This window comes from Aphelocoma coerulescens, chromosome 10 (genome assembly GCF_041296385.1).
Source record: "Aphelocoma coerulescens isolate FSJ_1873_10779 chromosome 10, UR_Acoe_1.0, whole genome shotgun sequence".
NCBI lineage: Eukaryota > Metazoa > Chordata > Aves > Passeriformes > Corvidae > Aphelocoma > Aphelocoma coerulescens.
In genome coordinates, this window is record NC_091024.1 from 12,703,543 (window position 1) to 12,726,627 (window position 23,085).

Sequence of the window (23,085 nt, forward strand, 5' to 3'; positions counted from 1 at the left end):
CAAAACCTTTAAAACCCACACCAGGTGCCAAGGAGCAGCTGGTGACTTTCCACACATCTCTTGGGTTCCCAGATCATGCCATTCTGTGTGTAATGATAGTAATTAACAAAATCACCTTTTCATCTTTAAGCCCATCACTGTTATCCTGATGAGCGCTCTGTGCCCCTCGCTGGATCACCCTGCCCCCAGCACAGGGAGCTGGGCTGGCATCCCACAGCTGCTGTTCCTGCTTGGTCATTCCACTCAGGAGCTCGGCTACTGCAGCCTTTGACAGTCTCCATCTTTATAGCTTATTTCATGTTTTGAAAGATTTATTTGAATAAATTGCCAGATGAAATACTGCTTTCAACTCGCTGACCTGCTGGGCTGTTGTAGCCTTCCAGCAGTGCCATCAGGGAAAATTTCCAGCCTCAGAAGTTCTCCTGGTATAAATGAATTGCCTTGGAGGTGTTTTGATGCAGAGCTGCATTAAGTAGAAAGGGGGTTTAGTGACAGCAGTTGTTGGTTAAAGAAGAAAAGAAAACTTCTGTGTGTGTTTGAAGGGCTGGGTTGTTTGCCATGGCTGGCGTGGGCTGTTCAGGGAGTGGGAAGCTGGGAATGCTGAGGAGGGATAACACTCATGGCAGATGCTGAATGGAAACCAGGGCTGCTGCTTGGTTCCTGTGCCTGGGAGAGTCACACTGGAATGTGGTGATTGCTGGGATGGGGAGCTGCTTGGAACACGATGAAATTTGACAGGACAAGAGGACATAGCCTGAAGCTGTGCCAGGGGAGATTCTGGTTGGGCATCAGGAGGAATTTCTTCCTGGAGAGAGTGGCTCTGCCCTGGCAGAGGTGATAAATCCCAGAATTTGGGAGCAGCCAGGCTGCACGGAGGGAAAGTGGATGCAGAGCTGGGCTTGGCAGTCCCTGCTTCCAGCAGGCTTGGTTTGCTGATCCCTCATCCTCAGGGCTGCAGCAGCCCCTGGGATTTAAAGAGACAGCACAAAGTGACCACAGCTCCAGCTCAGCCAGGTGGGACAGAGTGAAATGGGGTGAAAGCATCCCCAGCTCAGCAGCAGCACAGTCCTGAGCTGAACTGGGTGTGCCTTCACCCCATTTCCCTCTCCTCCCACCGGAGCCCCCACACTGGGAAGGTGCTGTGAGCTGCAGACCTGCAGGGAAAATGGACAACCCCATCCAGGAATCAGCTTCCCTTCTCTGAACATGGATGGGCATGTTCAGTGCTTCAGGGTGGCACCTGTACTCCTGATCAAAGACTAAAGACATGATGGTCTGGTGGTGTTCATCCAGCAAAATTAGTTCTGGAAACATCACAGCACCATAATAAATGCCATCCAATGGCACTGTGAGTGTTGCTTCTGTGCTCAGATGTTCGGAGCTTCCAAAGTGCTGCTGAATCCTTGCCTTTGCCTCCGTGGGATTGCTCTGGGTTCCCAGGATGTGGTCGTGTTGGAGGTCCCTAGTTTCATGCTAGATTTCAGTGGCTTTAATAGCACTGGGATGCCAAAGGGCCAGGGGATTGGGTTCACTGGAGCCAGGCCTTACTGGGGCCAGCCAAGGTTTCCTTCTATACAGGAAATAATTTAACAGCACAGTAATAATATCAATGTATTTAATAGAATCATGGAATCATTTTTGTGGGAAAAGACCTCCAAGATCATTGAGTCCAACCATCTTTAAGTAGGAACTCATGTGGATATGGCGTTATCCTTGAGGGGCACTGGGTAGATTTGTGTGCACACACAGCCGTGCCCTGTCATTCATCATCATCATCATCATCATCATCCACCTCAGCTGATCCTCGCCCAAGCTGCTGGAATGTGCAGCTCCGGGGCATCAGGCAGTACCAGGACAGGGCACAACAAGATGGGGGCAACCATCGTGTGTCCCACCCATGGAAGGGTGAGGAGCATCCCCACAGCCACGGCAAGAGCTCCGGGGGCCTCTGGAACAACTGGCACAAACTGGGGCAGAATGTGTGGTTTGTCAGTGCCCTGTTATTAATACTTAATTAGCCTGCTCTGTATTTCAAAGCGTGTGGGCATGGGAGGGAATTGCCAGCAAAGCAAACCACTTAACTCGGAGTCGCGTTTCTGGCGCGGAGCCTCCGAGGAAATGCTCTCCAGGTTTTCCTGGAGAGCTCATTACAGAGACAATAAAGGCCCAGGATAAATAGGATGCAACTGTTATTAACACGCAGTCCCTAGAAACTGGGCTAAAAAATCCTCAGCACTTGGACAATAAAATTGTGTCCTTGATCCGTGTGGTAGTGTGTTCCTCCGGTTGCCATGGCGACGGCATCCTCCAGCAATGCTCCCAGCTGCTCCTCACATTAACGCTCCCTCAGATCCTGGGGCTGGGGTATTTGCATTTGAAACCATCAGCAATGCCTTCCCCGACTGCCATATTCCATCCATTTCACAAAGTATCCCCATTTATTCCTGCCTCCTTTCCCACACGTTGTGATTACTGGGAGCAGAACACCCTTCCCCAAGGCAAACCCATGCTGGCATATGCCACTGTCCTGCTGGGCATGGAGAGCTGGCTCCAGAGGGAAAATTTACTGCAAATTGCATCTTTTGGCTTTGCTTAAAAATCCATGTCTGTGGAAATTGGTGGTGGAGAGGGCTGGGTACCAGGCACCACCTCCTCACCTCCTCATCTTTTCACCTCTTCCCCTCTTCAGCTCTTTGCACAGAAGCCACATGTGCCACCACCTGTGCCGGGGATGGTTGTGGAATCCTGGAATGGTTTGTGTGGGAAGACACCTTAAAGCTCACCCCGTTCCACCCCCTGCCATGGGCAGGGACCCCTTCCACTATCCCAGGTTGCTCCAAACCCTGTCCAGCCTGGCCTTGGACACACCCAGGGATGGGGCAGCAGGTCACAATGGAAGCTCTTTCAGAGTCATGGTGCAGATCAGGATATTGAACCCAGGGCTGAGCTGCAGGGAGGTATCTGACCTTGGGACCTGTGCCATGCCAGGGACCATCCCAGTGGTGTCTGGGCTCCTGGACCCCATGCTGCTGCTCCGAGGGCTGTGGGAGCTGGCAGCAGTGTGGGGGCATCCAGGGCCATGGCTGGAACCCATGTTGGAGCAGAGCTCTCGATGGCACCGTGAGCTGTGGGCTCCACCACCCCCGGGGCAGTTTATTCCGCTACTTAATCGCTCTTATTTTTAAAAACTGCATCTTGTTTCTAATCCAAGTGCGTCTGCTCCAGCCCCCGGAGGCTGGGTCTGTGCTGCCTCTCTTCACTTGATTGAAGAGCCCTTTAGTAGCTGATATTTTCTCTCTGTGAAGGCATTTAGGGATGATGGTCGTGTCACCTCTCACTCTGCTCTCTGATGGATGAGAGGCTGAGCTCCTCGCACTCCCTGCCAGGCAGCTGCTTCCAGACCATTCCTGTCTCTTTGTGCCACATCCCCGGGATTTTCACCTCCCTCACTCCGATGCAGGTATCGGGGCCAGGCTGAGCCTTCCAGCATCCATCCAGGAGGGCTGTGCAGGGCAAACACCTCTGCCCAGAGCACATCCTGTATCCTGGGCTGACCCCCCAGTGTGGGCAGCAGGGGAGGAGGGATTCTGCCCCTCTGCCCTGCTCAGGTGAGACCCCACCTGCAAAGCTGCCTCCAGCCCTGGGGCCAAACATCAGCAGGACCTGGAGCTGCTGGAATGAGTCCAGAGAAGGCCATGGAGATCTGAGGGCTGGATGTGTTTGTACATCCCATGTGCAGGGCTTTGACTGGGGGTTCCTTCTGGAGGGTGTTTCTCCAGTTACCAATCTTGACAGCATCTGCCTATGATTTTGCTGCCGTTTGCCATTAATGCCCATTTGTAGGAATTCCTGACTGTCTGAGTCCTTTGGTGCCTGAGGGAGCTGCCCTGGAGCCTGCCTTGAGCCTTGGAATCAATCCACTTTATTACCTGAATGACAGAGCTCAGTGTAAAGCAAAATCTTGCGGTAATATTTTTTCTGTGTTGCAGAACAGAGAGGAGCTCACAGAACCAGCTCCTTCAGCACAGCACACCAAAGATTTACTTTCAAAGAAGAAAAAATAATAGATGGGGTAAATTGAATAAATGAGAAGTGAAAAGGGCAAAGGGCAGGAGCATTGCTGCTGTGGGTGTTTTCACAGCAGAAGGGACCTTAAAGCCCATCTCATTCCATCCCCTGCCATGGGCAGGGACACCTTCTGCTAGACCAGGTGGCTCCAAGCCCTGTCCAACCTAGCCTTGAACACTTCCCTGGTGCAGGGAACGAGATGCCCTGGGTGCTGGGATGCTCCTGCAGTCGGGAAGCTGATTTCAGAGCTGGGAGCAGCACTGACAGGCTCTGCTGGATCCAGCTGTGGCCCAGTGGTGCATCCCCATGTGCCTGTGCAGGATTTTGCAGCTCCTTGCTCATCCAATGGTTTTTTGCTCAGGAAATCAGTGAAGGTGAAAATTTAAATGCAAACACAAAGAGGCTTTGGAGTGAACAAATTGGAAACCCAAGTCAGTGGAAGAAGGGGAAGAGGCCGTGACATAAAAGAGATTGTGTGGTCAGAAACAGCTCAGCCAAAAATGAGCTCATTGTGGTTTTTTTGCCCCAGGACAATTAATGGATGCTTAATTCTTCTCTTTTTGAGGGATTTCTGGGCTACTCTGCCCATGCTGCTCCCTCTGAATCTGATTTTGAGGTTTTGATTTTAGCAAGGGGCTGCCATGGCAGATCTGGGCTGGTGCCACACCGAGGAAGAGGAGGATGGAGGGAGCAGAGTGGTGCAGACCCACTGCAAACCACCACCCTCTGCAGACCTCAGGCACCCACCAGAAAGGAGGGGGCAGAGATTTTTGGACAAACTCTGCCTCCCACACTCCCTGGCCCTGGAGGCTGTGTGGGGCCATGTGAGGCCGTTTGTGGTCCCCCTGGGCATGGGCAGGAGCAGATTGCCGTTCCCTGGGAGCAGGGTGGGATCCTGCCCGGACACTGCTGTGACATGCAGCAGTGTGACACTTGTGTGTGTGATGTCACACTCATGCTGGAGCGCTCTTGGCTTGGTGCACCGAATCTGGGGCAGCCGCGGTGCCCAGAGCGCTGCATTTCCATACTGTCATGTGCGCTTCATGGCTTTACTCAGCCCGGGCCCTGTGCCCAGGAGAGGCTCCAGCTCCACAGTCATTCGTGGGCAGGCACAGCCCCTGGCTGCAGGCAGGACAAGGTCTGATGGTTCAGGGAACAACAGGATTGAGTCTGACAGTGACTTTGGACAAGGGATGGAGTGACAGGACCAGGGGCAGTGGCTTCAAACTGAACAAGGACGGGGTTAGATGGGATATTCTGGAGAAATTGTTCCCTGTGAAGTGAGGCTTTGGCACAGGATGTCCAGAGAAGCTGTGGCTGCTCCTGGATCCCTGGAAGTGTCCAAGGCCAGGTTGGACAGGACTTGGAGCAGGCTGGGATAGTGGGAGGTGCCCCTGCCCATGGTAGGGGGTGGAATGGGATGGTCCTTAAGGTCCCTTCCCACTCAACCCAAACCATCCTGTGATCCTAACAGCAGAAGCCTTGGAGTCAAACCCCTCCCACTGGGACTCCTGCTCCCCAAGCCTCTCCCGTACCACAAGCTGCCTTTCTCCTCATTTTCCCTGCATTTGGAACATTTTGGAATGGGTGCAGTAAATAATGTTATGAGTAGGTGCTGCAAGGGTTGAGTTAATCCTTGCAGTCACCACTGGAGTGTGAAGGGGCACCATTTCCTCTCAGATGTGTCTCTGTTTCACTCTTGCAGAAGCTGAATAATTCTCTTTGACAGCTTTTTGCTTTTTATAGCAGTAATTAGTCAAAAAGCATCGGCGTGACGAGCGCTGGGAGCACTGCCCTGGCACTCCTAGTTGGTGCTCCAGGCACACGGCTTGGGGAGGGCACTGCTGCAGATTTGGGGGTGGTGACAAGGCCAGGGGTGAGCAGGGTGTTGGGCTCTGATGCTAAAATGGGCAAAACCTTGCCCTTTTTTCCTACCTAAATTTGCACTTGTGTTTTAAGGCACCTGGAGGGATCTGGGACGGCTGCTGGAGCCAGGCTGCTCATCCAGCCTGGAGTGACTACTACACAAAACAACAAAAAGTAAAAAATGGAAGACTAGAGACTGTGATTTTACAAGTTCAGTTGAGGTGGAAGGAGGTAGAGGGATTTGGGGGAGAAGCCAGGTGTTAAATGTGGTTTTAATCCCAGTTAGTCCCCAAAATACCACCAGATCTGGTCACGGGGGTGACGTTGGTGTAACGTTGGCAGGATGGAGTGTTACTTTAACAGAAAGTGTTAAAGGTGTGGGAAGAATTTACTAAGGGAAAAGATGGAGTTTTTGTCTCTCTTTGTGTAATTCAAGCTCCCCAAAAGCCACGGGCCTGCTTTATCACACGCTGTTGGTAATGCACGCCTGTCATTTTGTGGGGCTTTTTGGCTTATTTTATTCAAAAGTTAAAATTAGAAGTCAGAGTTATCTGGTGACTTCAAAATAGCTGAGTCTGGGTGGAATTGGAGTTGTCTGTGGCTCTTTGCAGAAAGCCAGGATAGAATTAATCAGCTTACTGCAGCCAGTTTAATGCTGTTTATACAGCATGGAGCTCTGGAAAGGCGCAGCCATGATAATATTTCCATACAATATTCCCAGAGAACTGAAGATGAGGAGAAGAACAGGTCCATGGTTGTTTCTACAAACCTGCAGTTGTGATGTGAGCTGGAGGGGTTTAAAGCCATGTGGATGTGGCAGCTGGGGACATGGGCTAGTGCTGGCCTTGGCAGTGCTGGGGGAACATTTGGACACGATGATCTCAGAGGGCCTTTCAGCATAAAGGATTCTGTGATTCCATGACTCTGTGAAGTCCAAGGCAGTGTTTGCAGCGGACAAGGACGGGGCCTTTGTGCCACCCTGAGGTCACAGGAGGTGATGGAGGCACACAGCAGAGAAGCCAGGTCTGTGCTCTCCGAGAATTAACGGTGCTGGAAGCCCCAGGGTCCTTGTCACAATGTCCCAAAGTCACGGGGAAGCGGCTTTGCCACTGCAATCAGCTCCTGCCAGCGGTGGTACTGGTCCCAGGGGACCCCACCGGGGCAGGCTCTGCCCCACCCCAGCGAGGTGGAGCCAGGCAGGATTTATGGGGAGCAGCTGAGGAGCGGGAGCTTTGGGGGCAGTTGTGATTTGTGGCTGTGGGGCCGCTCCCTGTGGCCGGTGCGGTGGCTGTGGCTGCCCCAGGATGCTGCTGTGGTGAGTCCACGCTCTTGCTGTGCTGCTCGTCCTGAGCTCAGTGGGGTAGGAGCCCTTCGTCTTTCCAGGACATTGTAGGGTATTTTTGGCCCCTCCAGCCTTTCCCCCTGGTTTGGAGTGAGGGTTTAGTGCTGGGACCTGCTCTGGGAGGGGTCCCTGGGCTCAGGGTGTGGCTGGGGCTGGTGCTGAGACAAAGATTTTGTGGGAGAGCTGAGTTTCATGGGGCTTAAATAGGAGGAAAAAGAAGGAATGATGATTTCTGCAACTGTGAGTGTTTGTTTGGGGTCTTCATCCTTCTTCCCCTTAGCTGAAGTTCAAGCCCTTTGCCTCAATATCATGGATGAGTGTGGAGAAACCCTTGGGGGTGCAGGTGCTAGGTGATGCCTTTCTGGGAGATGGCATAAAATTAATGCTTCCTCCCAAAAAACCTGGAGCAGCTTGTTGGAGGAGCAGCCCTGGATAGAAACTGTGAGCCAAGGACTGGAGAAAAGGCACCAAGCCAAACCCCCAGACTGGTACTGGAATTTATGGGGAAAAGGTGGGTGCTGCACATGCTGCTGCTTTTCCATCTTGCACCTCAGAGGAGCATTTTCCTTTGCTGCAGTTGAAGTCCAGGCAGTGGCCTGGTGGAGGGAGGGTTACACACAGCTCTCACACCTGGTGCTTGCAGGGCTCCCCCAGCCCCGTGTCCAGGTTTCCCCTGCACTCCTGTCCCTCTCTGAGCCCTCTGGTGAGGAGGATGGAAGCTTCTTCCCACCTCAATGATTTGATCAGTCCTACAGGCACAGGCTCCACAGCTGCTGGGTTCCCTGGAGCTGGGGAAGGGTCTCCTCATGCCCTCAGACTTCTTCAGGTGTGCTTTCCTCTGCTGCTGTTGAAATCTTTGCTCTAACTCTGACCAGAGGAATAATTTGTACTCCTCTCCCCAGTCTGGGGCCCTGAAGCTGTAGTGAATCCCTTTTAATTGAGACAAACTGATACAGTTCGGTTTTGTTGTTTAATTCTATCACAGATGTAAATATTCTACAAGTCCAAAGCTATTGGTAACTCCTCAGAGAGTGCCAGAACTGGAATGTGGATTTAAAAACATCTAAGTCCTGCTGTTGGTGGGGATGTACATGGGAAATTCATTCTGTAAAGGCAGCTTAAAGCTTTTCCTCCCCTGTCCCTGAGCAGTTGGCTCAGCTTGTGATGAGCAGGGACACCTCCCTTGGCAGCATCCCTCCTCCCTCACCCCCATGGCCTGTGCTCTGTCACCACCCCTCCTGCTGTTAATTCCTTGCTCTCAGATGAGGAGCTGGGACATCTCACCTCCTGGAGATGTGCTGCAGAGCCACCTTGGCCTGAATTCCCACCATCTGGAAAGCATCCCTCTCCTGAGTCCAGGTGGGATTTTTAATTTAGGGGAAGATTTGCTGTATTTGAGGGAGCAAGGAGATGGATGTACATTCTTCCCATTCCCAGGCATGTGCACTTTGCCTGGCAGAGAGAAAATCACAGAACCCAGAACGCTTTGAGTTGGAAAGGACCTTAAAGCGTGCCCAGTCCCACCCCCTGCCACGGGCCGGAACACCTTCCACTATCCCAGGTTGCTCCAAGTCCCGACCATCCTGGCCTGGAATGTTCCAGGGACTGGGCAGCCACAGCTTGGATGCTGATTTTTAACTTGCATTTGATTTACAATTCCAGTTGATCTGTACCAGTGACCTGGCACCTTCTTGCTCCCTGTTCTCTGCCAACTGCACAGCACTGCTTTGGCTTCTTGTAGCTTTTTGCTTAAAATCTTGGGAATTGGAACTGTTTTCCCAAGGATCCCAGTTAAACCACCCAGCAGTTCCAGCATCCTAATTGTGTTGCAGTCAGCTTTTAATCCTGTTAGTGTGTGTCATGTTGCTCTTGTATCTTTCTAATTTTTAATCAAAATGTCATGCGATAACAGGTTAAGTGCCTGCCAGAGTCTAAATCTATTAAATTGGCACCGTTGCCTTTATGAACCAATTTTTAAACTCATCAAAAGCTCAAACCGATTTGACAGGGTTCATTTTTCACCAATTTTGGTGCCTGTTCTCTGCTATCAGTGGACCCTTCATTAGATCAGGGTCAAAGGATGGGGTTTGCCCATGCAGACACTCATCCTTTCTATTTATTGGCAGAATCCTGTTTTCCATCAGATTTTTGGAGCCTTCTCCTGTAGAGGTATAATATAAGATGAGTTTCTGCATAACCCTGAAGTGCCCGAAGTCCCTGTCCCAAAGAAATTCCAATTCAAATGCTTAAACCTGTTCTTCGCTAAGAGTTTTGCCTTTCTGAATGCAAATATTTGAATCCTGCCATTGGCTGCTGACTGGGAGCTGGGTCCTTGCTCCACAGGGCAGCAGAAAACTAATTAGGCACTGACTGAGTATTTCAGGTTTGGCCACCTTGAAATCCACAACTGAGAGTGGGAATGGGAGGCAGAAAAGTGTTTATTTATTGTGTTGAAGGAGGTGCCAGTGTTTGGTTCTCCTGTCAGATGGAGCAGATACGAGTCAGGCACGTGTCTTTTCCTCAAAAATCTGTCAGAAGGCGCTTCCCCCCCCACCTGGGGGCTTCCAGCCTACCCAGGCCTAATTTATGATAATTATTTTTAATATTGGTTTTATGTGGCGATATATTGTTTGAATTCCATAACAATGCAGCAGCAGATAGGAAGTGTTTCCAGGCTGGCTCTGGGCTCCCTGAGGCAGCATTTATTAAAATCTCCTTTTGTCCATATTTCATGTTTATTGCTGCCATCTTTAATTAAGGGAGGTAAATATTGCCGAGGGGGGCTGAGAGGCCTTTTTAACATGAATAATCGGAGATGCACTCGGAGGCACAAGATGTTGTGGGAGGGGGAAGGAGCTCCAGGGTGCTACTGCTGCCTCTTCCTGCTCTGGAATGGGGCAGCTGGGTGGGGAAAGGGTCTCTGCTCCCAGGGATTGATGATTGTTTAAAATTAACAATGAGGGAGGAGTTGAGCTTAGTTGGAATTGGATTTTTTTTACAGATTTCCTGCAGAATGGTTTGGGTGGGAAGGGATCTTGTCTGGGGCAGGGACACCTTCCACTGTCCCAGGTTGCTCCAAGCCCCGTCCAGCCTGGCCTTGGACACTGCCAGGGATCCAGGGGCAGCCACAGCTTCTCTGGGCACCCTGTGCCAGGGCCTCACACCCTCCCAGGGAACAATTCCTTCCCCATATCCCATCTCTCCCTGCCCTCTGGCAGTGGGAAGCCATTCCCTGTGTCCTGTCCCTCCATCCCTTGTCCAAAGTCCTTCTCCAGCTTTCTAAGGTCTCCCCAGAGCCTTCTCTGAACTGAATTCAGGTGTTCTCCCACTGGTTTGGCTGCTCCAGTGGGTAGAAATTCATAATCAACTGCTGGCACAGCTGCTGGTCTGAGCTCTGCAGATCCCAGCCAGAAGAGGGTTTAATTCAGGAAAACATCCTCTGGGGAGGGCTCAGATGTCTCAGCTGTGAAGACATCCAGGATAGAGCCATGCTGGGAAGCTTCTGAGATACTCCTGCTTGCCTGTGCCTAAAGGAGAGGGTTTTCTTTGGTGTTTTCCCTTCGTTAGGGCTCCTGTTTCCCTCATGTCCGTCACGCCTGTGGATGTGGAGCTGCTTGGTCAGAGCTGAGTCACTGCTCACTCATTCCTCTCCTTCCCGTCTCCTCTTGCTCTAGAGAAGCTCAGCCTGGAGCTCTCCTGGGAGTCCTTGTGGTGGCTGAGGCCTGGGACAGGAGGATTTTTCCCCTCTGGCAGCTCAGCTATGCTGGAGGTGCTGTCTCACTTTTCCTTGTCCCTGGCAGAGTAGATGGAGTGGGGAGCACACCTGGTTTGGGACAGAGGAGTTGGGCTGGTGCTGGCACAGCAGTCCTGGGGCTGGAGAGTCCCATGCAGCTGGCACAGTGCCCTTTGGAGAGAAGCCAGAGGCTCTTTGCACTTGGTGACAGCTGGGATAGAGGAGCAGCTGGCAGCAGGGAGGCTGGAAAAAAGACATTTCTGCAGCACGTGGGGCAGGAGCCCTGTGCAGGGAGAGGGTGGCACAGGGAGAGGGGCCTCTGCCCACAGCGATGGGCTCCACCACCGGGGCAAAGGAATGTTTCTAATGGAACTTCCATGGTGGCAGGGAGCCCAGCAGTGATGAGGGGCTGTGCTGACCCTGATGGTGCCCAAGCTGTCCTGGCAGCACTCCTGACTCGCTGAGTGAAGGGAGACTTTTCCTCGGGGACTCATCTTCTGTCAGCCCTGAGATAATCCGATGTGATAGTGCAGGCACAATGACTTCATTACTGTAATTATTTTTATTGCCTCTGTAGGCCTCTGTTTTAAAATAAACTCAGGAGCCAGATCATTCAATTCCATCCCAGTACTGGGGGAAGGGTTGGACTTGATGCTCTTGGTGGGCTTTTCCAACATAAATGTTTGCATGGTTCTACAGTCTCCATCTCCTTTATTTCATTGTACCTGCAGGCCTGAATGTTCAGTTATCCCCAGTGCCAGATTCACCCAGCTTTTCTTGCTCTTTCCCCTCTCCAGGTTACTGGGTGGGCCCAGATGTTGCCACACGGGTCACACCAGGGGTTTTAAACTTGGGCTTTAAGGAAGGGAAATGTTCCCTCCGAAGCTGGGACCCACTGTGACCTTGGGACAATGGACAGTACTCACAGATGGGACACTTCAGGCTTGTGACCCAATCCTGGTTTCTCTTGACAAGGTAAAACCTCCTGGCGAGGTCCTGCTTCCAGTCCATCTCCAGCTGCCCATCCTGGTTCTCCAATGCTCATCCACCATTGAGCCTGCCCAGACCTTGCTGGGCTCCCACCTCATTCCAAAGGTTTTCTGTAGGGAATATTCAGTTCCCAGACATCCAAGCTGGCTCCTCACAATGTGTGCCCTGTGGATACAGGGGGAGGGTGCTCTGGGGGTAACAGAGCAGGAGAAGCTCTGTGCTCCCCGTGGAGCTGTGGCTGCTGGGTGGGCAGCGTTCCCTGTTTGGATGCCCAGCTCGCATCAGCTCCAGTCACGCGCTCCAGCAGAGCCTCCTTCCGTTAATCTGTGCCGTCCCCATCGGCTGATCCGGGCTCGGGGGGAGCTTACGAGGCCATCTGGGCTTGGAACAAAGACTTTCCCCATCAACACGAGTAATCCTGTGCCAGACTCGTGTAATCAAGGTTTGCTCTGAGTCCACACCGGGCTGGGGGGGCTGTGTTCCCAAAGTGCTCCTGCTGGGAAGGGACAATCCCTGGAACAAGGGCCTGGTGAGGGTCAGTGGTCAGAGCCCTTGTCCTGCTCTGGGGTCATGCGGGCAGGGGGTGCTGAGGTCCCATGGGATGGGGGGGCTCGGGTGGCTGCCCCCTGTCCTGGGGAGCTGCAGCAGGGTCAGGAACTGCTGCTGTCAGTGGAGATCTGTCCCGAAACTCACGTTGGGAACAAGCTCAGCTGCTTCTGGGCCCCGGGGAGAGCCCTGGGCCATGTTTCTGTGGATTATTTTTATCTCTAAATATGAAATTCTCTCTAAGCAGCATTTAAAGGAGTGTCACTGCCCTGGCTGGGATGGCTGTCTGGGACGCTGACACAGACGCGGAATTCAGACAGTTTCTTTTCATGTCTCTGATTTTTAGCATTGCCAGGAGCAGATTTTTAGTACTGATAAAGGAATTTGAACTTGCTGGGGTCTGTTTAATGAGCTGGCCAAGCTTGACAGGGCTGGTGGTGCTCTGTCCGTCTGCAATTCCCACATTCTTTCCACGAGCAGAAATACTCCAACTGCTCCGGGTGGGGGGCTGCATTTTGGACCTCCCTGGAGCACTCCCAGGGATTGCCCTGTCGTTCACTGAGGATTTTGGGAGTGGGAATGGTTTGGATTTCAGTTTAAAATGAAAGTGCAGTGAGAGTTAAAACTCTTCTGTTTGCCCTCGGCTGTGCCTGCTGGCAGCACTTCCCTGGCTGTCCCTTGGCCCCCTGCCTGCAGCAAGGACAGGTTTTGGGGGTGAGCCACACCGGGCAGGGGCTCGGACTGCTGAGCCCTGGGATGTGCCCAGCCGGGTTGGTGGGGCAGAGAGGGCATCTTTAATTTGAATATAAATTGATGGGCAGCCAGCTGTGCCAATCAGGGAACAGCTGCTGCTGGAGCCTCCTGCTCTGCAGGCAGGGAATGGGCACAGGAGCTGTGTGCTGGCCCCCTGCCTCACCCACACTGTGTGGGGAGAGGTCGGAATGGGCTTTGTGGGCCTCCAGAGCACCAGGAACTGGTGGCTTTGTCCTCTGCAGGCCATGGGCCTGTTTTGCCACTGGAGGTTTATCCAACAGAGTGTGGCATTGCCCTTGGTTCCTCCTTGGCTTCAGTGTCTGTGGCAGGGGATGGGTTTGGCGCATGGTTATGGGGGCTCTGGTGGGTCCCCCTCCCTTGGGGACACTCCTGGTTCCTCTCTGACGTGTCTGTGGAGCCGCAGTCGCCCCTTCAGAGGCTCCTCTCCACACGTGGTATTTTGTCAAAGATGTTTTTGTGGAGTGGAGCTGAAATCCTTTATTCTGTCGGGTTTGATATGGAAAGTAAACATGTTAACATCAAGGCAGCTTTCCAGCGGCATCTGGGATTTCGTTCCTGCTCTGCCGCCCTCGGAAGCCGCGCGGGGTTCGGCGTTGGGGGTGCTGTTCCCGGGGAATGGGATTGCTCAGAGTGATGAAAGCTCTGCCTGCGGGGTTGGATCACTTACTCACGGAGTATAACGTGGGAAATGGCTTTGCTGATAGAAATCCAGGCTGGGCGTGTGGGCTGCTCCCCTGCTCCTCCCATTCACCACCAGGGAGGGGTGCAGGGGGTGCCAAGAGGTTCTTGTTCCCTTACCAGGCTTTTCTGTGCCTTTCCCCTGCGGTGAGGGTGCATCACTGCTGGGGGGGGGGAAGGGGGAGCCCTGGGTGACCTGGGGCTGGACTTGGCCCTTGCAGCCCCTGCTCAGCTGCAAGGGCTGGGGATGAGCCACAGTTCTGGGCTGGGCTGGAGCTTACACAGCCATCGGGGCTTGAAACAGCATCTTCCCACAGAACACAAGCGTCCTGGTGCCTGGCAGCAGGGGACAGTCCCCAGCCCTCCAGTGTCCCCTGCCAGGGACTGTGATGCAGCCAAGGCGGGGATGTGCCAGCACTCAGGACAGAACACAGAAATAAGGTCACTCGTTTCTGTTTGAAAAAACCAACAAAGCAAGTAATCCTGCTTCTGGCTTTTTGTGGGTGGCTGGATCCTGCTGGACAGTTTGGGAAATGGATGGAATAACAGTTTTCCTTCCGCTCCTGCAAGACTTTGCCATGGAGGATGGCACATCCTTCTTGCAGATGTTACTGCAGATCCTGCCTAAATCCAGAACTTTGCCTGCCAAACCCCTCGTGTGCTCCCGTGTGGTGTGAAGGGATGGTCCCCAGCTGGGGGCTGAGCTGGGCTCAACCATGGCCTTGTGCTGCCCGGGCACCTCTGGCTGAGGAGGGGAGGTGGGGGACACCCTGGAGGTGGCACTGGGGGCAGCATCGCCTGCTCTGAGTGAAAGGCCCTGAAGTTCCGTGCCACGTTCCCTGCAGAATCCCAGCGCTGTGTCCCGTGGGTGTTTGCAGGGAGATGTCAGCCCACATCGAATCACGGCACCCGAAGAATGCTTTGTGCTCTCTCGGGTTAATCTGAAAAGGTCGTGTGTGACACTGGCATGTGACTGGAAGGACAGAGGCCTTTTGGGGGTTTTTCTTTAAAAATAGAACAGTGGAGTGAGGCCCCATCCCTTTGCAGCCGGAATGGTCCTGCTGGCACTGGGCACTGGTCCGTGGGCTCGCTCCTCCTGGCACCCTGCCGTCCCTGTGGCCAGGGCTGTTCATCCCTCGGGGGTCTGGGGGTCCTGGGGCTGCAGGGAACAAGCAGGATGCAGGTTCAGCAGGATGGCATCTTGCAGACCCCTGTTCCTGCAGCTTGTCCCCACAACAGAGCCACCAGCTCTCCCTGGGGAGCGAGGGGGTGGCGGGGCTGTGCGGTCCCTTTCAGCCCGGACCATTCCAGGATTCTGTGGGTCGGCAGATACTGGCAGGGTGCTGCTTTCTTCCCGGCAAGGTCACCGGTCCTGGCCGTCTTCACAGGCTTTGACGTGCTGGGGAAGGCAGGGAGCGATAGACAAGCACGGGAAAGGTCAGTGTTCACTTCACAGTGCTTTTGTTGGGTCTCAGGTGAAACCAGACATTTGCATTTAAATGAATATGTATTTTGAGACATTAAATCCAGCGGCAAAACAAAGGCCTTGCTGAGATGACAAATGCATCGCTCCTTGTGCCTGTTCCCGATATCTCCGCAGCAGCCTTTAGAAATAAGCCCACGTCAGCCAAAGCAGTTTTTCTTCCTTTCCTTTTCCCAAAACCGCAGCCTGCTGTAAATACTGTGTGGACCTGAACGGCTGAAACCTTAAATGAGAAAAGAGCTGGTGGATTTGCAGGGTCTGTGATGTGCGGGAGAACGATCTCAGCACCGTTCTGCGGTTTCAGGTCAGCTTCTCTTTCAACCTAAATCCTCATTAAGAGAGTAAAATCTACCCGGCAAGGGGGGGAAAACAAGTCGGCTCTGAGTCATCTGGGAAGCAAAGTGGGGCTTTTTGGCTTGGATGCTGGAGGTTTTTTAGTCTGGCTGAGGGGTGAGCCAGGACTCCCGTGGCCCCTCGATGGAGCGAGTGGGACTGTCACTGGGGTGGGACTGAGCATGGCAGCCCTGGGGCTGTGATGCCTCGAGCTGAGGGCAGCAGGAGCCCTGGTTGGCATCTTCTACACTGAGTTGGAGCTGGGCTGGTGTCAGGGTGCTTTGGGCAACCAGGGAGATGGGAGGTGGCCTGTCACCTGTCACTGCTCCTGGCGGGAGCTCCAGGCTGTGGCACAGCACGGGGTGGCAGCGGGCAGGGTCGTGTACAGCCACAGGGATGGGCACCGTGAAACAGCAGTTCCAGGCTCCGCCGCCGTTCCAGGCTCCCATCCGAGCGTGCTTCTGTCTCAGACTTGTGATGAATAAAACACAGGCTCTCTGAAGTCGACACCCAGCTGCTCAACAAGCTTGTAGTGCGTTTAGTGCGGGAGCCGGGCTCTGATCAGACCTGCCCGCGCCCCGCTCGCTCGCTCCCGGCCCGGGCTGGCAGCCGGGAATGCTCAGCTCCCTGCTGGGCGGAGGGGATCTGTGCCGGGCAGCCCTGCCTGCTCCCCTGGGCCACAGCTTCCCGGGAAAAGGGGCCGGGGCTGGTGCCCTTTCCCTCAGAGAGCTCTTGCTTGCCGTGGGGCCGGCTGTGCTACTGTGTCCCTGCAGGGACGTGGCCCTCGGTGCCTTGGAGGTGATCCTGGATGCAGATCCCCCTCCGAAAGGTCTCTCCGCATCCCTTTCCGTATTCCAGTGCTGTGCAGGAGTGCCGGGGTGAGTTTCCCGGCTGCCTTTGGCCAGGCTGTCCTGGTGGTGGCGGTGGGGACGCGCTGGCCGCAGGGCACGGGCTGGGCGTGTTTCCTTCTGCCCGTCCCGATTGCCCGAACTGAGCTCGGGGGGCAAAGCGTCCCTTCGGGGGGAAGAGGAGCAGGGAGCAACACGGCTCTTGCTGGGGGACACCGGTTTCTGGGCAGCATTCCTGGCTCCCCCAGCATCCCCAGCCGGCAAGGGACTGCCCAGAGCACCCCGGAGCCGGCACAGCCTTGCCAGCCCCGCTTTGGAAACAGTGCAGCAGCATTTTCTCCAATATGAGGTTTTCCAGCCCTGCGAGGCTGCTCTCTCCAAGGCTGGGCTCTGCCCCTCTCACCTGTGCGGGTGCTCCCTGTGCAGTGCCCAGCGTGTTACCCAGTGACATCCCCGGGGTTGTTGATAACAGAACGTTGTTGTGATGCAGGTTTCTTTCCTCCAGTGCTGTCTGTGTCTCATCTGCTGCTCAAGGCAATGTCAGATTTATTGGGAAGTTTCTGCTCTCTGCCCCTCTATTAGTGTGGATCATTTACACCTTAAAACGGCTCGCCAGCCTCTCTCTGGAAATCACCTCCTGTGAGGATGAGCCCTCTTGCAGCCCAGTGCTGTCTCTGGCTATAAAAAACCAAGTGCTCTTTGTTAATATTCAGGGAGCAGTGCCACTTCTCCCAGGACAAAGATCTTGCCGTGGCTGGGCAAATCAGAGTTCATTATCATGTTAATCTGACTGATTGCAGTCTCCCAGAAGGATTCCACATATGGTCATTCTTGTAGCACAAATAAAAGCTGTTTTGCCTCACTCACGAGGCTCAAGCTCCTCTCTTGGCACATGACGGTCTTTATTCTTGAGGTGCAGTTCTGGGAGATGGAAATACTAATTATTTTTGAACCTGTTCTTAATTTTGAGTCTGAATTGGGGTTTTGAACGTCTGCCTTGTGTTTGTAGTCAGGATTTTCCCTTGGTTTTGTTGTCTTATTTTGGCTCTGGTTTTAAATCTGGAAGTGTGAGCTGAGCACCCCACACACTCCCCCACTCCATTCAGGAGCCTGCAGGGATCCACGTCTTTTCTGGGAAATAATTTGGGGGAAGCTGTAATCCTTAGCACTGGTTCTGGTGGAGGCATGGGGTGCAGGGCACCCCTCACATGGGATTTAGCTGCTTGCCTAGGGTCTGACTGACACAGCTGGCCTAGGGCTTCAGTCTAACAGATCATACTGAACTATTCCAGTGGTTTTTGTAATACAAAAACAAGGGTTTGGGGACATTTGTGGAGTACTAGCAAATTAAATGGCTCATTCCACCCTGCTGGCACCCTGGGATGCTCAGCCCAAGCCCCACCCACAGGATGTGGTCCAGGGTGGTTGGTCCAGCGTGGCTGCGGGGACCCTGAGGTTGGTTTGGGGACACGTTTGTGGGAGCAGCCGTGTCCCACCCACTGCCAGGACCAGGGAGGGCTAAGGAAGAGCTGGACTGTGGCTTCATTGGGCATCAGTGCATCCCTCACCCCTGTGCTTCTTCCAGCACCACACTTCGCTTTCATGAAAAGTAAATTTTTAATGAAGCATTTATAGTTTCTTTCTTCCCTCCCCTGAGCCCTGTGCTGCAGTCGGCCGCTGGAGGGAAGCGAACGGCTCGGCAGGAGCGCTGCCAAGAGAGCTGGGGGTGCCTGCTGCTCTGAGTGCCAGGGGCACACACAGATTTATATTTTTGTTTGGTTTATTTTCTGTTTCCTCGGCTGTGTGTGCAGCAGCGCTGAGCACAGACTGCAGGGCTCATTCCTGCATGGTCTGGAAGAGGATGCTGCTCCCACAGCACAATTCCTCCAGAACCTTGAAAACCTCTGCCCCAGAGGGCCTCCCCAACACCTCTTGGAGCTCTCCAGGGGTTACAGGGGTGGGAAGAGAAGGTGTGAGCCTGCCCTGCCTTGCACAGCTCCCCGTGGTTGTCCTGTCTTCTGCAAGCAGCTTGTTGGTTTCAGGTCTGACCCAGCTTTGCTGGAGTGGAAGATGCTAAGCCAGGCTGGCAGTTCTGGGATCCCCTGGGAATATGGAACTCAGGTCCATGGAACAGTTACCACCTTGCACAGGCCCTGGAGCTCCTGGACAGACAGCGGGACCCCTGGGTACAAATGCAAAAGCTCAGGTACAGCACGACTTGACACCAACCCTGTGGCGTAGAATTGTTAAGATTGGAAAATAACTCTGAGATCATCAAGGCCAGGCTAGCCCATGTCCCCAGGTGCCACATTTATAGTCCTTTAAATTGCCCTAGTGATGGGGACTCTGCCCCTGTCCTGGGCAGCTGTGCCAGGGCTGGACAGCCCTTTCCACAAAGAAATTTTCCCCAGTGTCCATCCTGACCCTCCCCTGGCCCAGCCTGAGGCCGGTCCCTCTCCTCCTGTCCCTGTTCCCTGGGAGCAGAACCCGACCCCCCCGGCTGCCCCCTCCTGTCAGGAACTTGTGCAGAGCCACAAGGTCCCCCCTGAGCCTCCTCTTCTCCAGGCTGAGGCTTCCCCTCTGCTCCCTCAGCTGCTCCTGGGGCTCCAGCCCCTTCCCCAGCTCCATACCAAAGTGTTTCTGGTTCCCACATGCTCCAGACAGCCCAGCCTGCAGGAGCAGAACCTTTCTTGCACGCAGCAGGTAGGGCTGACTTCCTGAGACAGTATTCATTGTGATGATCTCTCTGTGTATTGGCCTCTAAACGATACATACCAGAGCTGGTTGTGCGAGAGTCTTTTGCATGCTAATAGCAGGGGAGTGCCAAATTCAACAAGAGCCACATGGAGCCACTCCAGCCTGTGTGAATGAAAAAAGCGAGTTTGAGTTATTGGAAAAACCAAATTGGCTTTATGGAGAGAGACTTTCAGTGCCTCTCAATTATAGACTTATGAATTCTAAGTGTAATTCATAAAAGCTACGTGGTACCAGAATGTGAGGTGACGTGTCATCAGTCACTGGGAGGGGAGGTCTGGATTGCTGGAGAGCTGTCAGGGCTTGAGAATATTCCGTGCATCCTCTGTAAGTCTCTGTGCAGGATCCAGGCTGGTGCAAGCCAGGAGCTTGTCCAGGACATGATTTGGAGATGGGGATATCCTGCGTTGCACCGATGAATGTTGGGATGGATGGAGGGGTGAGGGACCTGCTGTCCTGGGAGAGGTGGGGCTCAGCAGAGAGAGGCCTTTTGCCCAGCCAGGGTCTCTCCCAGCCCCTGGGACTGGTGCTGGGGAGGACAGGGAACAGCTGTGCAGCATCAATCCCACCTGCTACCACCTCTGGCAAAGGTGCAGGGACAAAGTGCCCATCTGGGGAAGTGGGATGGGGGAGGACAGCGTGGCTTTGCTCTGCTCTGTTCCCAACAAGATCCTGCTCCATGCTGGAAGATGCCTGAGCTGTGGCATTGTGCCTGGAGAGCTGCAGTGCTGTGCTGGGTAAGCTCAGGGGAAAGCACAGATTAAGTTTTCCAAAGCCCTTGGAAGCTGTCAGGAAAACACATCAAACAAGGAGATAAAACCTCCCCAGATGCTGCTGGGAGCCTGGCAAGTGCTCTGGGCACAAGTTCCTGATCATTAATGGATTTTAAAATGTGCTCAACTGCTGTCCCACTGCAGACTTTCCTAAATGAGGATGTCAGTGGCTGAAATTCCATGATGGAGAGCCATGAAGAACCTTCTGCATACGCCAGCATATCAAAGGTTTGAAAACCTGCGGAGGATTAAGACGGGCATCGATAATCTGGAGTTTAAGGCTCCATGGGTCCCTTCATTAGGAACTTTCCTCCTCAAGAGCTTTATAAACTTCTGGATCAAACTGCCCAGATAAGTCTTGAAGACAGAAATTACTGTGTCAGTGAGGAGGAAGGATTAGAGATAACAGGGAATTAATACTGAAGTGCATGTGCTATAAATATAACAGGATTACACTGGAGTTATGTAAAACCCCTTTTCCTTCCTCCGAGTCTCCTCGGGTAGGCAGGGCTCTGGTGGGCAGGTGGACAATCCCCTGAAGTTCTGGCTTCACCTATGGCTCCCAGAGCATCTTTTCTTGTCATCTTAATAGGACAAGGGGGAATGGCTTCAAACTGACAGTGTTTGATGGGATATGGGGAAGGAATTATTTCCTGTGAGGGTGTGAGGCCCTGGCACAGGTTGCCCTGAGCAGCTGTGGCTGCCCCTGCATCCCTGGAAGTGTCCAAGGCCAGGCTGGACAGGGCTTGGAGCAGCCAGGGATAGTGGGAGGTGTCCCTGCCCATGGCAGGGTATGGGATGAGCTGGTCTCTGAGGTCCCTTCCCACCCAGCTCCAGTCCCCTCAGTCCAGGATCTCAGGGCACCTCTCTCCTGCCCCACGTCACCAGGACATCTCAGCATCAGCCCAGGAGCAGAAGGCACAGCCTGGAGCCCTATCCTGGCAGGGAGCATGTCCTACCCCTTGGGGACACCTCCCCTGCACTGGGGGTGCCTCCAGCCCTCCTGCCTCCCGCAGCCCCTCCCTGGGGATCCTGGGGAGAGGAAGTGTAGGAAGTGCATCCCTTGAGAGGCTGGAGCGCTCTGCTCCAGCCATCCTCATGGATTTCTGGGCTGCTTATTCCTTGCCTGGAAATGAATATTCTCAGGCCTATTTTTGCCCATTTCCTCCTCATTCCAGAGCTTAACAGAGGCTCTGGCTCACTGTGAGGGCTGAGAGCTGTCAGTCAGGAGGACTTGGCCCTGCCTGCAGAGACAACATTAACTTTGTCCGAGGGATGATAAATCCTGAACTCGTACAGCACAATGCCGAACTTGGAAAATGAAGCATTTAAACCACAATATTGCAGTCAAATTGCTGGTGAAAATCTCTTCATGTTGGCAGTGGAATTGGAGGGTCTTTGATCTCTCCCAGCTCAGATGTTGCTGCCAAAGAGACTTAAGCTTAAACTTCACTTTGTAAAATAGACTTTTTTTGACAGTTTCCTTTAAAAAAATAATCTTCTCCTAAGCTCAGGAAGCAGGGACGAGTGGGCAGCCCACAAGGAGATTTCCAACCCAAATAACGCAGGAAGGAGCCACTTTCAGCTGCTTCTGTTGCTTCTGTAAATCCTGGGCTTAATCTGTGGAGTGGCTGGGGGGGAACGCAGCATTTGAGCCCCAGGAGTGCAAATGCTGTGGTGGGGCTGGGGGTCTGGCACCGTGGGGATGGTGAAGGGGGTGGCTGTGCTCACCCTTGTCATGGAACTGGCTGTGCTGAGCTGGTGGTGTCGTGGAGGTGGCAGGTTTGGGTGGCAGCGGTGCTCGGGCCAGGGTGGGCAGTGAAGACATTTATAGGGCTTTGGGTTTGGTGCTGTGCAACCCCTGACTGAGAAGCTGGAGTGAAACAACCCCGTCGTGGCGTGTGGTAAATGGTTTGAAAAATAGCTGTGCCACCAACCTCTGCAGCCAGGATTTTGGGACAGAGCTGGGGCTCACCCTGCAGTGCAGCGCTGTCCCTGCCCCCAGCGAGTTCACAGCTCCAGGGTGGGACGGGAAGGCTCCTGCCTGAATTGAGCCCTCTGCTCATTTTCAGATGAGCTGCTATTTTTAAATCTCTCTTTTCTTTTCGTTTATTTTTCTATCTGTGGATGACCCTAATTTTGGCTGAGGAGCTTAGAAAAGCAAAGAATGCAAGGTTACTTTAATCTTCTTAAAGTTTAGAAGTCCCCTGGGACTCTGTGTTTGACAGTGCTGCGGGCGCCCATCGCCCCGCAGAGCCCTGGTTCTGTTTTGCAGCACATCAGGCAAGGCTCTTGCAGAAACTGGTGCCAAATTTCAGCATTCTGCAGGTTTGTCCTGTGGGTCTTCCCAGAGGCCGGTGCTCAGTGTGGTGAGTGCTCCGGGGTCCTTGCACTGGAAGGGGACTGCGATGCTGGTCAAGGGCCAGGTGGGTCCCAAATGGAGTTTACTGAGCTCTGTTGAAAAGCTGAGGATGCTTGAGACCCCACGTCCCTGGCACAGGGATTCCCATCACCTGCATCACACAGGGTGCGTTTGCCACTGGAAAATCCCAGCGGGATCTCCCTGCCGCCAACAGAGCACTGCCCTGTTTCCCTCATAAAAAGGGGATCATAAACCTCTCTGGAAGAGCTCGTTCCCGAGGCCACTGGGAACCCGAGCAGGGTGCAGTAAATCTCAGGATGAAGCTGTTGCTCACAGGTTAATGCTCCTCAGGTACCTGGTGAAGGCGCTGTGGGGCCAGACTGCTCCGAAGGGCTTTGCCAAGGAGCGGGTGGTGACGGACCCTGTCCCCAGCAGTGTCCCCCTCGGCAGGGTTTGTCCCTCAGCCCCCCAGTCTGCCCAGAGCAGCAGGTGGCAACAGTGACATGGGTCTGGGGCTCGGTGGCCCTGGCAGGTC

At 53.7% G+C, this 23,085-nt stretch overlaps 1 protein-coding gene and 1 long non-coding RNA gene across 2 annotated transcripts in view; both read left to right on the forward strand.

The window, feature by feature from the left end:
* The window catches only part of FRMD5 (FERM domain containing 5), a 69,670-nt gene that overhangs the window by 25,638 nt on the left and 20,947 nt on the right, over positions 1-23,085 (forward strand). The gene's annotated exons all lie outside the window — the stretch shown is intronic.
* On the forward strand, positions 7,179-12,653 carry LOC138116574 (uncharacterized). Its single transcript, XR_011154212.1, has 3 exons — positions 7,179-7,249; positions 7,687-7,787; positions 11,807-12,653. It is a non-coding gene; the product is annotated as an uncharacterized lncRNA (long non-coding RNA).